The 10,089-nt window shown below is 47.7% G+C and overlaps 1 pseudogene; it reads right to left on the bottom strand.

Annotated features, from left to right (window-relative positions):
• Positions 1-579: 579 nt before the first annotated feature.
• LOC101827668 lies at positions 580-1,622 on the bottom strand (annotated as a pseudogene).
• Positions 1,623-10,089: the final 8,467 nt, after the last annotated feature.

Below are 10,089 nucleotides of genomic sequence, written 5' to 3'. Positions count from 1 at the left end.
CTTACACAAATTAAAAGTGTGAATAAGTTCACAGGTGACAATGCAAATGTTCCCAACACAAAACAAGTAACAACCCATAGGACAGGAAGGCAAACACCGGCACGGAAACTGGGTCCTAAGGCTTGGACTTTCCCTCGCTGTTAGACAGCAAGAGGGAAGTGGTAAATGGTTCAGGAGCTCTTGTCAGAAATCCTGGGACAGCCAGCTGTAGGTTAACACCCTACACAGATCACTGCACAGTGCTCACGCAGCTCCACCCGTCTGGGAATTTCTCTTCCATAGCTTGCTCTCCTCAGTCACCAAGTGATTGTGCCACATGGACTAAGGACCAAATCAAGAAAAGGTATGCATGGGTGTTACATGTATACCAAGGAAACAGTTAACTTGAATACAAGGTCACAACGCAGGAGCAAGTCCTCTGATCGAGAGCTGATATCGGATGCAAACTTCAAGGACAAATTCCTTTTCAGTGACTTATGCCCGTTTCATGAGGCTAGCATGAGGTGCGTACATTTGCTAAGACAAACGGATACTTCAGAATCGGCCCCTGCAGCAGACACTTGGCACTGTGCTGTTCCTCTAGAAGCATTTGTGGTAGACGACGGAGGGGCCCAGCTCGCCATACTGCTTGATGATCCACATGTGCTAGGTGGACAGTGAGGCCAGCATAGAGCCGCCAATTCAAACTGAGAACCTGAGCTGAAGGGGGCAAAGATCTTGACCTTTGTTATGCTGTGTGCTAGGGCTGTGATCTCCTGCTGCATCCTGTCACCAACGCCTGGGTACATAGTGGCACCACCAGACAGCACTGCATTGGCACACAAGTCCTTAGGAATGCCCACATCATACTTTACGATGGTGTTAAAGGTGGTTTCACAGGTGCCACAGGATTCCGTGCCCAGGAAGGAGGGCTGGAAGAACACTTCTGACACCAGAATGGCTTGTTGTCGATGGTGACTTCTTAGCTCTTCTCTAAGGAAAGGGGGATGCAGCAGTGGGCATTTCTTGCTCAATATCTGGAGCAACATAACATAGTTTCTCCTTAATGTCACACACAATCTCCCACTCAGTGTGGTGGTGAAGCTGTAGCCCCACACAGTCAGGGTCTTCATAAGGTAGCCTATCAGGTCCCAATCAGCTGGGTCCATATGCAAGATGACTCAGGGAAGGGAATAGCTCTCATAAATGTGCACTTATGTGTGATGCTGTTACCAGAGTCCATGGCATACAGAGACAGCACCACCTGAATGGCCACATACTTGGCTGGGGTGTTGGAGGCTTCAAACATTACCTGGGTCATCTTCTCTCTGCTAGCCTTGAGGTTCATGGGCCCTTGGTCAGAAGCACGAGGTGTTCCTTGGGTCATCCACAGTTCACTGTAGATCATCTCCATGTAATCCCAGTTGTGGCAGTGCTGTGCCCAATAGGGTACTTCAGGGCTGGGATACCCCTCTTGTTCTGGGCCTCATTCCCCACACAGGAGTCCTTCTGGCCCATGATGACCATGATAGCCCTGGTGTAGGGTGCATCTGATGATGGATGGGAACATGGTCACGATGGAAATTGTTGCCACATATGCCATAGCCATCGTCAATGACGAGCCCTGCAATTTATTCTTCCATTGTGATGGGTGGAAGATCAAGCAACAGAGCAGCGAAAAGATGAGTAGCATGGACTAGTGGTGGGGAGAGAGGCCCTCTTTTCGCTTTTTACAAGGTGCATTTACTTAATGTGTACACCTGTTTTGCTTGTGTGTATGTCTGTGCACCGTGTGTGTCTGGTATCCCCAGAGGTCAGAAGAGGACTTTTGATCCCCTGGAACTGAAGTTATAGATGACTGTGAACTAATGTGGGTGCTGGAAGCTGAACCTAGGTCCTCTGTAAAAGCAACAAGTGCTTTTAAGTGCAGAGTCACGTCTCCAACCCCTTTTAATTTTTTATTTTATATGTATGTTTTGCCTGCACATATGTTTGTGCATCATGTGTTCTGTGCCTGTGAAGACCAGAAGAGGGCAATGGATGGGGACAGGAATTAGAAAATGATGAACCGCCATGTAGTTGCAGGGAGATGAACCCAAGTCCTCTGAAAGAGCAGCCAGTGCTTCTAGCCACTGAACTGTCTCTCCAGTCCCTGGAATCAGTTTGCAGCTCAGCAGTGTTGGATCATACTTGCTACAAATCTGACACTTCCCATAACCAGGTTTACTTATTGTCAAAATGGGAAGAAGGGATACTCCCCACCTCCGGTGGAAGTTATGAAAACTGAAGAAGGTGCAAGGCCAAAATACTTCTTCCTCCAGGGGGCGCGTGCCCAGTGTGAGTTCTGCTTAGCCTAAGGACAAGAGACACATCTTCCAGTGTCATCTCAGAGATTCCTATAGATGTGGAAGTAGGCTCTCCCAGACCCAGCTCTCTTATCCTGAATGCAGGCTCCTTGTTGGGACAGCTCTTCATCCCATCCTTGTAAGCCCCCTGTTGAAGCTGTTGCATTAGCCTGCAGGGAACCTGACAGATGGGGAGAACTGAAGGCCAGCACATCAAGTAATGAGGTTCAGAGCCCTGATATGGTGGTGCACACCTTTAATCCCAGCACTGAGGGAGCAGAGGCAGGTGGATATCTGTGAGTTCAAGGTCAGCCTGGTCTATACGGTGAGTTCCAGGACAGCCAGAGCTATATAGTAGACCCTGTCTAAAAAAAAAAAAGATTAAAATAAAATAAAAAAAACAAGTAATAAGGTTCATATCCAGAAGCCTATCCTGTGGATGCAAATACTTGAGACAGGCATGACAGAGACATAGTTGCAGCTACTCAATACCCCCAGGCCCTAAACACAGGTGGAAGGCACGCAAGTCCTTCCCATTAACTACTATAAGCACCACCTACTACCCACAAGCTCACCGTGTATGCCCCGCTGATGTGCACACCTGACTACACTCAGGCATGCTGACACCTGCTTAAGAGAGTACATATGTTGGGCAGTGGTAGCACACATCTTTAATCCCAGCACTTAAGAGGTAGAGGCAGGTGGATCTTGGTGAATTTGAGGCCAGTCTTTTCTACAAAGCAATTTCCAGGACAGCTAGGGCTGTTAAACAGAGAAAACCTGTCTCAAACAAACAAAAGAGAGCATATATACAGCTCATCACGGCACCACACCAGCACCCTGAAATCACTGATGGAACCATTTTCTCTATGGGAATTGGCATATTATCCTGAGATAGGCAGGGGCAGGCAGGGATGCAAGAATGAATAAATGCAATAGATCCCACTGCAAGAAGAAGAAGTAGAAGGAGGAGGAGGAGGAGGAGGAGGAGGAGGAGGAGAAAAGAAGAAGAAGAAGAAGAAGAAGAAGAAGAAGAAGAAGAAGAAGAAGAAGAAGAAGAAGAGGAGGAGGAGGAGGAGGAGGAGGAGGAGGAGGAGGAGGAGGAGGAGGAGGAAGAGGAGGAGAAAAGAAGAAGAAGAAGAAGAAGAAGAGGAGGAGGAGGAGGAGGAGGAGGAGGAGGAGGAAGAGGAGGAGGAGGAGGAGGAGGAGGAGGAGGAGGAGGAGGAGGAGGAGGAGGAGGAGGAGGAGAAAGAAAGATCATGGGTGAAAGCTTTCTCTGTTGCTCTAGTATGTAGGCACCTTGACACTCAAGGGTCAAGAAATATCTGTCACCAGTAAACAAAAAATGAACATCAAACTGTAGAAGTGTATGTGGGGGAGGATACTTCAGTCAAATTATCTGCAAGAATCAGGGCCCAAGTTCGATCCCCGGTTCCCAGTTTTGAAAGCCAGGCATGGTAGTGCTTGTCATCTCAGTGCTGGGGACACAGAGACAAGCAGATCCCTGAGGTTGGCTGGCCAGATTCACCTACTCAGAGAGTCCCGGGCCAGGGACAGAGATCCTGTCTCAAAAGAAACAAGGTGGTCAGTACCCAAGGAATGACATCCTGAGGTTGACCTCTGGCTTCCATGTGTATTTGTACACGAGTGCACATGTACCTGCCCACATGCTCCTGTTTACACCACCCTCAATGGAAGAACAAGAAGATAACAGATTCCCTAAGAGGGGGATGTTTTTACCTTCTCACAGTAGAACTGTTCAGGACATAGTATGGTTTGTCCTTATAGTGTGGCTACAGATCCTAATTCAAAACCCAGGTACTCCGCTACATGGTGGCTTGCCAGGTGTGGACTGTGGGGGCAGTCACAGTGAGGACATGCTGGTTGGTCAGTGCAAGGGCATAAGGCCTGGCTGCCTGCCTCTGTGAGCAGTGAGGGGTGCCTCTAAAGAGTTACCCAAGCTCCCAGTAGGATCAGCCAGGGCATAGTTGTGTCAGCATCCAGGACAAGACTCCTTCTGCCCATCCCTGGGCCCCACTCTCCTTCTTGCCCTCCCAAGTATTACTCTTGATAGAGCAGAGAAATGTCTCATGCACAAATGAGCCCACCGTCCATCTCCCAGGAAACGGAAAGCCACCATTCCTAAAAAGAGGGAACACTAGGAAGACTGGAGACTACTGCAAGAACCACTGTCCAGAAAGTGCTATTCTCCTCCTCCCGTCCCCATGGGAGATGGTTGTGCCATCCTGGAACCCTGCAGGGAGCGTCTACAGGGCACTGTCTCAGAGCAGACACAGCTGCAGGCATTACTGTAGAGTTCAAACAGGGCTGTTGATATGGAGAGAAATACAGCCAAGTTCATGACATTGTGAGCTGGTGTTTGTGCTCAAAACTGGTACCCCCATTCAAGGGCACAGCAAGGGGTGGTAGACAAAAGGATGTCACCTGCTTGAAGCATTTTGCTTTACATAGGACCTGTGTGGTGGCAAACTCTCTGTCCTGGGCATGGTGGTTCACTCATGTGATCGCAACATTTGGGGCGCCAAGGTAGGAGGATCATGACTGTAAGACCAACCTGGGCTGAACAGTGAGACCTTGTCCCACACAAAATTAAGTCAAATTTTGGCAGGCACCTTTAGTAGGTAAAGGTGCCTGCCTCCTAACCTGATAACCTGAATTTGTTCCCTGTGACCCACAGGGCAGAAGGCAATCATTAATTCCCACAAGTTATTATCTGACCTCCACACACTCGTTATGGCATGTGCACACACACACAATTAATTAATTAAAATGTAATTAACAACAGCAGCAGCAAAATCAGACAAGCACATCACACACTGTCACAAACATACAACCCACATTAATGGTTCATTTGTTTGTCTGATGGGTTAGTTGATTTTTGAGATGAGGGTATCTCACTGTGTTTCTCAGTCTGGTCTGAAGCTCCTGATGTCAAGAAATCCTCCTGCCTCAGCATCCCGAGTGGGTGGGACTACAGATGCACACTGCTGTAAAAGTACCAATGAGTGGGAAGAATCTTGCTCATCTGGTCTTTAGTGGAAAATATGATATTGATGAGTCAGAGTCAGCCCCTGGTGTCAAAACCAAATCTCAGTCTCTGCTGCTCACCTAAGTTCAGTACTGCAGAGCACACAAGCTACGTCCATTCATTCACTGAAGGGTCACTGGGGAGATGGGGCATGTATTCATTGTGCTAAGTCAGACTCCAAGCAACCTGCCTTCTAACCTTAGGTACCCTCTGGCTCACCCCCATGGGCTCCAGGGGAGTGAGCTGCGGCACTAGATGGAGGAACTCGTTGACTTCCATCCCCGACAACACCAGCCTTCCCTTTGCCAGCTTCCTGGCAACTAAGCTCCAATAGTGGAACCCAACCTGGCTGCTCAGTACCAGAGGATGCTGCACAGATGGCAGCTTCCCCACCACCTGGAGGAAGGGAGTTCCCGGGCCCGTGGTGGGAGGACTTTCCTGCACGCTCTCCAGGCAGTGCCAGGTGATACCAAGGAGAGCTGGGAATTGCTTCCCTGCTGATCTAGACTCTCACCTGCTCTAATAAAAGTACCCCTCCCCTGGGACAACCTCATTACCTGTTAACCTGCTGACTGGAAATTAGCTTCTCTTCTGGGATGGTAGAACTGGGCATGAGAACTTGAAAAAGAGTCCTCGTACTCTCAAAATAGCAGTGTACAGATCCCTGCTTAGGTTAATCTAGAACTTTACCAAGTTCTTATGATCTCACAGGCTGGTACAATCTTCTACATGCCCAGGGTTAAATTACACCAGATGTTTAGCATCCTAGATGTTTATGCCAAGCAGGCCTGAGTCTGGAGCCGCAGTTCAGAGGCCGGAATGGGTTTGGGATTTGAGAAGTGCCAGACCCACACCTGGTACAGAGTGAGTGCGTGCTGAGCCGTTCTGCTTAGCTTTGAAGATCAGATGGGATCAGGTGCGTTCTGGATGGTATGGTGGTGGGCCCAACAGGCCCCGTCTTCATTGTTGTGGTCAGTGCTGGCCCTCAGAGAAGCCCGTGCTTCACAGAATCCGAGGACCACCAAGTGCCTGCTCCATCATGTACCCGGCCCATGTCCCAGGGGGGACACTTCTCTGATGGTCTAATCCTCTACTGTAGGATATGAGGGCTTCTGTATTCAGGCCCAACTTGGGGGTCCCATATGGTCATGATGAGATGCCTTTAAGAGTGTGAGCACCTTCAGTGTTCAGAGAAGTTTTGGCCCTTTGTGCTGAATGGTGGAGTAGATATCAGGCACCTGCCACTGAGCTATTTCAGGGACACAGAAAGACCTGTCCAGGAAATGGACAAGGGAGGACTCCATCCTTCTTAGTGTCAGGCCAGGAGCTATGACTAGTAGTCACTGCCACACGGAATTAGTTTGATTTGCTTGGGCTGACCTACGTTCCTCCCCATGCTTCCTCTTCTTTATCAATGCATCTGTTATAAAATATTAAGCTCTGTGAAATAAAAGCTCTGCGAAATATATTTTGAACTCAGAGCATATGGCTCACAGAGTGTGCGATAGCAATCCGCTGGGTTCATTGTTCAGAAAGCTGCTCCAGGCTCCAAATCAAAAGTTAATGGATAGGAAGTCAATAGATCAGCTTACGCAATTCAGTGTGCATTTTTAGACAACCTAGTACTTATTATTGTAGTTCAGCCAGTATTGATGGGGAAATATTCCATATGAGACACTGTGAGTAACTAGACAGGAGTTTAATAAAAAATCAAACACAATGTCTTATGTTACTGTTTGTTAGCTGTTAACATTTTGGCCACAATTACACTCTCTCCTTCCCTCTGAAATGGTCCAGTAGTTACTGGAACAGACAGCCTAGCACTCCTCGATGTGCCATCAGAGAGCTCCTAAGTAGAAGAATTATTCTCCTGCATAACTACCATACCAGTGTAAATCCCCCGACGATTAATGCTGACACGATGGCGGCCGCCCGAAACGCAGTATGTATCCCCATTTCTCCAGTAATCTCTAGAATGCTCCTGCTAGTGTTTGTTTGTTTGTGAAGAAATCCAGGATCCCCAGTGGATCCCATATTGTTATTTGGTTTCTTTCTAACATTTTCTTAGTTAGCAAGCTCCAGAAAGATAAAGAAGTGTAGAAGACACTTCAAACTCAAAGGCAAAACTCCTTCATGCAGAACCCTTGGATGCTGCATAATTCTCATTCCTCACTACAGATGGGCAAATGATTTCTTTTAAGGGCATATGGGCTCCTAATTATTCCAACAGACTAAAGCCATCTGCTCCCCACAAGAAGGAAAAAATGGGCAAAAAGTAGTGACAATAGGCCCTGGGCCCTGACCAGGGTTCAGCCCCCTACCCCAATAACCACAATCCCGTCCTCAGTCCTCAGAGGTTATCTGTGGCGGGACCGGCTTGGGAGCTGGAGGTGTGGGAAGAAGGAAAAAGCAAACTGAAGAACCAAGAACTCTGTCCTCACTGAGGCTTGTGGTCCAGGAAAGGAAGTGTGGGAACGGATTTTTCTTCTTGAAAACAGAAGGGATCACAGACCAACCCTGAGTGACCGAGGAAGAAGCCGCATCTAAGCCGGGGAACTCTCTGCATGAAGGACACACAGCCCCACTGCACAGTGAGAGGGAAGGAGACGGAAAGTTATGAAGGTCGGGGTCAGCCCACCCTCACCTACCCCACGAGAGATGCTTAGCTGATGGCCACCTCAGACTGGCAGTCTCAGCGCGGTTGAAGAATCTCAGCTGCGAGGCTCTCAGTGGTGCAGGGAATGGTGGCCTGTAACTAAGAGATCTGGAAAGATGGCCCAGCGGTTAAGGATGCCTGCTACTCTAGTAGGGGACCCGAGTTCAGTTCCCAGCACACACACACCGGGCAGCTTACCACCTCCTGCAACTTTAGGTCCTCTTCTTGTGTGGCATACATTCACACAAATACCCAACATACCCATAAATTTAAAAAATTAAAATACGTTTAAAATTTATGTCTTTACTTTTCTGGCTGTCACGGAACTCACTTTGTAGACCAGGCTGGCCTCGAACCCAGAGATCTGTCTGCCTCCACCTCCAGAGTTTTGGGATTTAAAGGAATGAGCCATCACCTCCCGGCCTTAAAAATATTTTTTTTAAAAAGAGAGGTTCACTGAAAGATAAAGATTTGTGAGGACATAGTTGATTGGTACAACATCACTGAAACGTCAGAAGCCAGATAAAGGAGCTTGAGCTAGGGACTGCGTCGAAGAGGAGGAATAGACACAGGAGGCCACAAAAGCTGGGTGCTGATGCTTCCAGCCTAAGTAGCTGTGAGAACCAGGAACTGGGGGGATGGGGAAGCAGAAAAGAGGAGCGTGAGTTCTAACTCAGACACACCGAGCTTTGCCGGTTCCCGGTAAGCAATGGCCTTCTGCGTCCCAGGAAATGGAGTAGATGCATCTCTCACTACTTAGATAAAAAAAAAAAACTTTGGACATTATATGTAAAACAAATATGAGAAGAATCTAGAAGGGTGACCAGGGAACCTCTCACTGTGAGAAATGACCGTGTTACAAGTCCCTCCAGTTTTCCTTTTACATGCCCCAGACTGGCCCTGGAGGGGCAGCCAACCTGTAAACACCTATGGTTCTCTCTAAGGCACCAACAAAAGCCTCCGCTCTCTAGCCCAGGAACAGAAGATAGGATGGAGGAAGGAATTAATTCGAAGACAGAACCATAGAAATTACTAAATATGAACAATAGACAGGAAATAGCTTTGTTTTGATTTTTTTTCTTTAACGAAAGGGGAGGGGAGGAGAAGGAAGGGAAGGGAAAGGAGGAGAGGGAGGGAAGCCCTGATTCTGTCCTAGGGAAAAAAAAAAGAGCGTAGGAACTGTACAAAGACTCAAATAATGGCTTAAATGGGGAAGCATAAAATTACAGGTTGAGGAAGCTAAGTGAATCACAAGCAAGAGAAATAGAAAGAAATCTACACCAAGACATGGGATCAGATGTTTGAAAACTGAAGGTCGGAATAAGCAAAGTGCACAGGATTATTAGGCTGTATTGGACCTTGGAGGTCACAGCAGCTGACCCAGGGCTAGGGAGCAGAACTCTGATTGTCAGAGTGAGAATTGAGATGACAGTATAGGAAGCCACATGCTTGGAATCACGACCTTGAGAGTTGTGAGAGCCAGCGCCAGCTTCTCGGGAGAACACCCAGCAACTGTTTCTAGAGCAGTGAGCACAGGGCTCTTTTTGTCATGTTGGTCACACTGTATCTTTGGCTCCTTAGCATATCTGGCTCTCCACCTGTGGGCAACGACCCCTTTGGAGACAAATAAGACCATCAAAACAAAACAAAACAAAACAAAAAACCCAGATATTTACATTATGATTTAAAACAGTAGCAAAACTACTGAAGTTTTATAGTAGCAGTGAAGATAATTGTATGGTTGGGGGGTCACCACAACATGAGGAACTGTATCAAAGGGTCACAGCATTAGGAAGGTATGCTCTTGGGCTTTCACCTCTCTGCTTCCGTGTCACCTCTCATCCTGTCCTCCATTTCTGGTCCTACCTAATGTCCATTTTCAGCCAACCCCTACCCTACAAAAACCTCCAGTGCCCTCTGCTTCCTTCGTGTTATCGTTAACAGTTTACAAATGCTTATTGATTTTGTTATGTGTCCCATGTCTATTCAGTTGTGACCAGTCTAGAAACCAGCTCCATGTCACAACATCTTGTCTGGTACACAGGAAGCCAGCAAAAAAA

This window comes from Mesocricetus auratus, unplaced genomic scaffold (assembly GCF_017639785.1).
Source record: "Mesocricetus auratus isolate SY011 unplaced genomic scaffold, BCM_Maur_2.0 Super-Scaffold_100007, whole genome shotgun sequence".
NCBI lineage: Eukaryota > Metazoa > Chordata > Mammalia > Rodentia > Cricetidae > Mesocricetus > Mesocricetus auratus.
The sequence above is the reverse complement of the archived record's forward strand: the minus strand, read 5'-3'. Positions and strand labels throughout refer to the sequence as shown.